The following is an 8,352-nucleotide window of genomic DNA, read 5'->3' on the forward strand; positions in this document are numbered from 1 at the left end:
TGGGTCTTTATTCATCTATCTTTAGTGTAAAGGTTAAGTATTATCCTACACAAGGGAAGTCCCTATCCCTATTGAAGAATCTAACAAGGCTGTTAATGGTGAGCCTGAGAACCTATAGTTAGTTAAGTATAGATGTTAACAAGACATAAAGATGTTTTCTTCCATGGTATCCTGGGGCTTGAGTTGGTCATATATACTTGCAAATTTAAAGTTTTCTATTTTCTCTTGTCTTCAGGGAAAATAAAAAACCAACCAACCAACCAACCAACCAAACAAACAAACAAACAAACAAACAAAAACAGTCTTGGGGAATCCCTCGTTCCCTTCCTTTCCAACTTGGGCCCGGCAGAATGGCTCCCGCAAAGAAGGGTGGCGAAAAGAAGAAGGGCCGTTCTGCCATCAACGAGGTGTTGACCCGAGAATATACCATCAACATTCACAAGCGCATCCATGGAGTGGGCTTCAAGAAGCGTGCTCCTCAGGCACTCAAAGAAATTTGGAAATTTGCCATGAAGGAGATGGGAACTCCAGATGTGCGCATAGACACCAGGCTCAATAAAGCCGTCTGGGCCAAAGGAATAAGGAATGTTCCGTACCGCATCCGAGTACGTTTGTCCAGAAAGCGTAATGAGGATGAGGATTCACCAAACAAGCTGTACACACTGGTAACTTACGTGCCTGTTACCACATTCAAAAAATCTACAGATGGTCAATGTGGATGAGAACTAACTGCTGAATGTCAAATAAAGTTACAGAACTGCCAAAAAAAAAAAAAAAGAAAAAAAAAAAAAAAACAAACAAACAAACAAACAAAAAAAACAGTTATACAAAACATAGTTCATGGGATAAAATGCACAAATTATGTAGAACATAAACCTCCTTTCCCAAGTTTTAAACCTCATACATATAAGCCCTCCAGAAGTCCTGTCAATCTGCAGAAAGTCTGTGGTTTTAGAGCAAGTCCTTGCAGAACCAATTTGCTTAAATGCTTTCTAGCAGCAGAGAAGTGTCCCTATAGATGAGACAGTGTTACTCTCAGTTCCTTGGGGACAATTGATAGGTTCACTAGGAAAGTCACCTTTTACTGAGAACTGTCGGATGTTCACTTTTCCATCACCTAAAAAACAAAAAAACAAAACAAAACAAAACAGGACAGTGCAGCATGGGAAGCAAGTTTTCCTAGAATAGAATTGTACACAGTAATGGTAATAATAATAATAATAATAATAATAATAATAATAATAATAATAAAGATTGAACATGTATATAAGAAGTGCCTATAATTAAACTGAATAAACATAGAGAAGGAAATGAATTTTATTTTAAAAAAACAGGGAGTGGGTAGGTAGGTAGGGGAGCACCCTCATAGAGGGAGGGGGAGGGGAAAGGGGAAAACATTTTTAATGTAAATAAATAAAATAACCAATTAAAAAAAACTTATAATTAAACAATGTGTCAGTATTTTAAAAAAGTACAGAGTGAATGGCAGTTCTTTATCTTAAGAGGAAATGAAAATGGAAAGTCAACATTCCTAGTAAAACAACTTTAAAATTAAATCCACTCTACAAGCATTTGTGACAACTACTCAAAAAGTAAATGCTAATTTCTTAGTGTGGACAAAGTAGTACTTAAAAGTCAAGTGCCAGAGTGTCCACTGTAGTGACAATAGCAACAAGAGCAGAATGTAACCTCTGACCCACCATGCTCTAAGCCAGTTCTTTTCCAGGTAAAGTCCCTTAGAGCATCCTGTGTAACAGGGTTCCTACCAACTGTTCATACACCTGATTGTGTGGTCTCATTGTCATGGTTCATGTCTTCTTCATTCCTTGTTGTACAATCTGGATACTGTATGTTTGGACAATCTGTGTACTGTTGATCATGCAGTAAATGTACATTGGGTATATAGGAACATAGAAAAGCATTTCTCTCTCCATGCAGACATTAATTCTGTTCTCAACCCAGAGTAATTTGTTTAATCAATGGTTATTGATTAAACATCAAGTACACTGCCTCATAAAACACACCGATAATTCTAGTATGCCCTCCCTCACTATCTGACTTTTTCTCATTTCTTTTACTTCCTTCCTTCTTTCATGTTTTACTAGCAACATTAGACATGATTATTACTTTTTAGCTTTTTTTAAAAGTGGATATTTTGTTAATCTAAATTTCAAAAATTACCCCTGTTCCAGGGTTCCACTCCAGAAACCCCCTATCCCATCCCCAACCCCTGCTTCCATAAGGGTGCTCCCTCCCCATCACCTCCCACTTCCCTGCTCTGGCATTCCCGTATACTGGGGAAAAGCCTTCACAGGGACAAGGACCTCTTCTGCCATTGATATCTAGCAAGGCCATCTCCTGCTACCTCTGGAGTATCTGTTTGGTTGATACCTCAGCTACCTCAGTCCTTTCTCTACCTCCTCCATTGGGAACCCTGTACTCAGTACAAGGATTGACTGAGAGCATCCACCTCTATATTACTTAGGCGATGGCAGAGCCTCTCAGGAGACAGCTATGTAAACTTCCTGTCAGCATACACCTCTTGGCATCCTCAATAGTAACTGGGTTTGGTAACTGCATGTGGGATGGATCCACAGGTGAAGCAGTCTCTGGATGGCCTTTCCTTCAGTCTCTGTCCCACACTTTGTCTCCATATTTTCTCCTGTGAGTATTTTCTTCCCCCTTCTAAGAAGTACTGAAGCATCCACACTTTTTTTTTGTCTTTATGAGCTTTATGTGGTTTGTAAATTATATCTTTGGTATTCTGAGATTTTGGACTAATATCCACTTATCAGTGAGTGACTAGCATGTGTGCTCTTTTTGATTGGGTTACCTCACTCAGGAAGATTTTTCAAGTTCCATCATTTGCCCAAGAATTTCATGAAGTCATTGTTTTTAATAGTTGAGCAGTATTCCATTGTGTAAATGTACCACATTTTCTGTATCCATTCCTCTGTTGAGGGGCATTTGGATTATTTCTACCTTCTGTCTATAATAAATAATTCTTCTATGAACATAGTGGAGCATGTATACTGGTTATATGTTGTAGCATCTTTTGGGTATATATGCCCAGGAATGGTATAGCTGAGTCCACAGGTAGTACTATTTCCAATTTTCGGAGGAACCACCAGACTGATTCCAGAGTGTCTGGATCAGCTTGCAAAATCACCAGCAATGGAGGAGTGTTCCTCTTTCTCTACATCCTCTGCAGCATCTTCTATCACCTGCATTTTTGATCTAAGCCATTTTGACTGGTGTGAGGTGGAATCTCAGGAAACACTGATTTGCATTTCCCTGATGACCAAGAATGTTGAACATTTCTTTAGGTGATTCTCCACCATTTGATATTTCTCAGCTAAGAATTCTTTGTTTAACTCTGTAGCCCATTTTTTAATATGATTATTTGAGTTCTTTGTATATATTGGATAATAGCCCTCTATCAGATATAGGATTGGTAAAGATCTTTTCCTAATTTGTTGGTTGCCGTTAAGTCCTATTCACAGTACCCTTTGCCTTACAGAAGCTTTACAATTTTATGAGGTACCATTTATCTATTTTTGATCTTAGAGCATAAGTCATTGGTGTACTGTTCAGGAGAATTTTCCCAGTGCCCATGTCTTTGAGGTTCCTCCCACTTTCTCTTCTATTAGATTCAGTAAATCTGCTTTTACTTGGAAGTCCTTGATCCACTTGGACTTGACTTTTTTACAAGTAGATAAGAATGGATTGATTTGCATTCTTCTACATGCTGAACACCAGTTGAACCAGCATAATTTGTTGAATATGCTGTCTTTTTTCCACTGGATGGTTTTAGCTCCCTTGTCAAAGACCAAGTGACCATAGGTTTATGCATTCATTTCTGGGTCTTCAATTCTTTTCCATTGATCTACCTGCCTTCCTCTGTACCAATACCATACAGTTTTTTTTTTATCACAATTGCTCTGTAATACAGCTTGAGGTTAGGGAAAATGATTCCCCTAGAAGTTCTTTTATTGTTGAGAATAGTTTTCACTATTCTAGGTTTTTTGTTATTCCAAATGAATTTGTAAATTGCTCTTTCTAACTGTGAAGAATGGAGTTGGCATTTTATGGGGATTGAATTGAATCTATAGATTGCTTTAGGCAGGATGGCCATTTTTACTATATTGATCCTGCCAATCCATGAGCATGAGAGGCCTATCTTCTGAGATCTTCGATTTCTTTCTTCACAGGTTTTTGAAGTACTTGTCATACAAATCTTTCATCTGCTTGGTTAGAGTCACACCAAGGTATTTTATATTATTTCTGACTATTATGAAGGGTGTTATTCCCCTAATTTCTTTTTCACCTCATTTATCCTTTGAGTAGAGGAAGGCTACTGATTTGTTTGAGTTAATTTTATATCCAGCCACTTTGCTGAAGTTGTTTATCAGGTTCAAGAATTCTCTGGTGGAACATTTTGGGTCACTTAAGTATGCTATGATAATCATCTTCAAATAGTGATATTTTGATTTCTTCCTTTCCAATTTGTATCATTTGACCTCCTTTTGTCTTACTGCTCTAGCTAAGACTTTGAATACTATATTGAATAAGTAGGGAGAGAGTGGGCAGCCTTGTCTAGCCCCTGATTGTAGTTAGAGTGCTTCAAGTTTCTCTCCATTTGTTTTGATGGTTGCTACTGGTTTGCTATATATTGCTTTTACTCTGCTAAGGTAGGGGCCTTGACTTCCTGACCTTTCCAAGACTTTTAACAGGAAGGAGTGTCAAATTTTGTCAAATGTTTTCTCAGCATCTAATGAGATGATCAATTGGTTTTTTTCTTTGAGTTTGATTATATAGTGCATTAGGTTGATGTATTTCCGTATATTGAACCATCCCTGCATCCCTGATATGAAGCATAATTGATCATGATGGATGATCATTTTGATGTGTTCTTGGATTCAGTTTGGGAGAATTTTATTGAGTATTTTTGCATCAATATTCATAAGGGAAATTTGTCTGAAGTTCTCTTTCTTTGTTGGGTCTTTGTGTGGTTTAGGTATAAGAGTAATTGAGGCTTCATAGAAAGAATTGAGTAGTGTTCCTTCTCTTTTTATTTTGTGGAATAGTTTGGACAGTATTGGTATTAAGTCTTCTATGAAGGTCTGATAGAATTCTCCACTCATCTGGTCATGGGCTTTTTTTGGTTGGGAGACTTTAAACAACTACTTCTACTTCTTTAGGAGTTATGGGACTGTTTAGATTGTTTATCTGATCCTAATTTAACTTTGGTACCTGGTATCTGTCTAGAAAATTATCCATTTCATCCAGATTTTCCAATTTTGTTGCATATAGGCTTTTGTAGTAGGATTTGATTGTTTTCTGAATTTTCTCAGATTCTGCTGTTGTGTCTCCCTTTTCATTTTTGATTTTGTTAATTTGGATACTGAGTCTGTGCCCTCTGATTAGTCTGGCTAAGGGTTAATCTATCTTGCTGATTTTCTCAAAGAACCAGCTTCTGGTTTTGTTACTTCTTTGTATAGTTCTTTTGGTTTCTGCTTTGTTGATTTGAGCCCTGAGTTTGATTATTTCCTGCTATCTACTCCTCCTGGGTATATTACCTTCTTTTAATTCCAGAGCTTTAAGGTGTGCTGTCAAGCTGCTAATGTATGCTCTTTCCAGGTTCTTTTTGGAGGCACTCAGAGCTGTGAGGTTTCCTCTTAACACTGCTTTCATTGTGTCCTGCAAATGTGGATATGTTGTGCCTTTATTTTCATTATATTCTAAGATGTCTTTAATTTCTTCCTTTATTACTTCCTTGACCAAGTTAGCATTGAGTAGAGCGTTCAACTACCATGTATATGTGGGCTTTCTGTCATTACTGTTGTTATTGAAGACCAGCTCTATTCCGTGGTGATCTGATAGGAGGCATGGGATTATTTCAATCTTTTTGTATCTGTTGAGACTTGTTTGTGACTAACTATAAGGTCAATTTTGGCAAAGTTATCATGAGGTTCTGAGAAGAAGTTATATTCTTTTGTTTTAGAATGAGATGTTCTATAAATATCTTTTAAATCAATTTGGTTCATAAATTCTGTTAGTTTCACTGTTCCTGTGTTTATTTCCTGTTTCCATGATCTGTCCATTGATGAGAGTGGGGTGTTGAAATTTCCTACTATTATAGTGTGAAGTGCAATGAGTGCTTTGAGCTTTAGGTTTCTTTTATGAATGTAGGTGCCCTTGCATTTGGAGCATATTTAGGATTGAGGGTTTATCTTGGTGGATTTTTCCTTTGATGAATATGAAGTGTCCTTCCTTACCTTTTTTGATAACTTTTGGTTGAAAGTTGATTTTATTTGATATTAGAATGGCTACTCCACCTTCTTTCTTAGGATCATTTGTTTGGAAAGTTGTTTTCTAGCCTTTTATTCTGAGGTAATGCCTGTCTTTGTCTCTGAGGTGTGTTTCCTGTGTGCAGCAAAATGCTGGCACCTGTCTACATTTCCAGTCTGTTAGACTATGTCTTTTTATTGGGGAACTGAGTCCACTGATGTTAAGAGATATTAAGGAATAGTGATTGTTGTTTCCTGTTATTTTTGTCTTAAAGGTGGCATTATGTTTGTGTTTCTTCTTTTGGTTTCCTTGCAAGGAAATTACTTTCTTGCATATTCTAGGGTGTAGTTTCTCTCCTTGTGTTGGAGTTTTCCATGTATTCTCCTTTGTAGGGCTGGATTTGTAGAAAGATATTGTATAAATTTGGTTTTGTTACAGAATATCTTGGTTTCTCCAACTATGTTAATTGACAGTTTTGCTGGATATAGTAGCCTGGATGGTATTTGTGTTCTCTTAGGGTCTGTGTGACATCTATCCAGGATCTTCTGCCTTTCATAATTTCTGGTGAGAAGTCTGATGTATTTTTGATAAGTCTGCCTTTATATGTTACTTGACCTTTATCCCTTACTGCTTTAAATATTCTTTCTTTGTTTTGTGCATTTGGCGTTTTAATTATTATTTAATCCAAGGAGTTTCTTTTGTGATCTAATGTATTTGGAGTTCTGAAGACTTTTTGTATTTTCATGGGCATCTCTTTCTTTACATTAGGAAATTTTTCTATAATTTTGTTGATGATATTTACTGGTCCTTTAAGTTGGGAATCTTTGCTGTCTTCTATACTTATCATTCTTAGTTTTGATTTTCTCATTGTGTCCTAGATTTCCTTGATGTTTTAGGTTAGGGGTTTTTTTTTTTTGCATTTTGCATTCTTTCGACTCTTTTCAATGTTTTCTATGGTATCTTCTGTACCTGTGGTTCTCTTTTCAATATGTTATATTCTGTTGGTGATGTTTGCATTATGACACCTGATCTCCTTCCTAGGTTTTCTATCTACAAGGTTTTCTTTCTTTCTGATTCTTTATTGTTTCTATTTTCATTTTTAGATCCTGAATTGTTTTGTTCAATTCCTTCACTTGTTTGTTTGTGCTTTCCTGTAATTATTTAAGGGATTTTTGTGTTTTCCCTTTTAGGGCGTCTACTGGTTTACCTGTATTGTCCTGTATTTCTTTAAGGAAGCTGTTTATTTCCTTCCTAAAGTCCTCTATCATAATCCTGAGATTTGATTTTAAATCCTAGTCTTGCTTTTCTGGTATGATGGAGGTATCCAATATTTGCTTTGGTGGGAGAACAGGCTTCTGATGATGCCAAGTAGCCTTGGTTTCTGTTGCTTATGCTCTTGTGCTTTCCTCTTGCCATCGGGTTATCTCTAGTTCTACCTTCCCTTGCTGTCTCTGACAGGAGCCTCTCCCTTCTGTGATCCTGGTTGTATCAGAGCTCCTCTGAGTCCAGTTGCCTCTATGATCTTATGATTCTATGATCCTGTGTTTTTGAGATCCTGAGTATGTCTGAACTCCTGGGTGTCTAGTTGCCTCTGGGATCCTGACATCTTAGTTTGACCAAGCTCCTGAAATCCTGTTGTATCAGAGTCCCTTGGAGTCAAGTTTTCATAGGATGTTGCAGAAGTGGGTAGGGATCCAGTGCCCTGGGTTTGCTCTGGGCACAGGTGCAAGGTGGAAGGAACCAGTGCTTTTGGGTGGTGGAGTTTGGGTTTCCCTTGTTCCTGTGCAGATCCCAATTACACTGGGTGTGGGGAAAGATGCTGTGGCCTCAAGTGTGATCTTGAGTGTGTCAGAGGTCCAGTGCTTTTGGTTATGTCTGATCTTCTGTAAATCAAGCTTCCTCTGTGATCCTGTGATACTGTGAGTTTCAGAACACCTTTGATCCTGGGTGTGTTAGAGCACCTGAGAGTTGCCTCCCACTGGGTGTTGTGAGACTGGGTGTGGAACCATCACCCAAGGTCTGCTCTGGGTACTGGTTCAAACCAAAATGAACCCTTTCCAC

The 8,352-nt window shown here is 37.7% G+C and overlaps 1 pseudogene; it reads left to right on the forward strand.

Moving 5' to 3' along the window:
* Positions 1-347: 347 nt before the first annotated feature.
* LOC116900173 lies at positions 348-729 on the forward strand (annotated as a pseudogene).
* The last annotated feature ends 7,623 nt before the right edge of the window (positions 730-8,352 follow it).

This window comes from Rattus rattus, chromosome 5, assembly GCF_011064425.1.
Source record: "Rattus rattus isolate New Zealand chromosome 5, Rrattus_CSIRO_v1, whole genome shotgun sequence".
Taxonomy (NCBI): domain Eukaryota; kingdom Metazoa; phylum Chordata; class Mammalia; order Rodentia; family Muridae; genus Rattus; species Rattus rattus.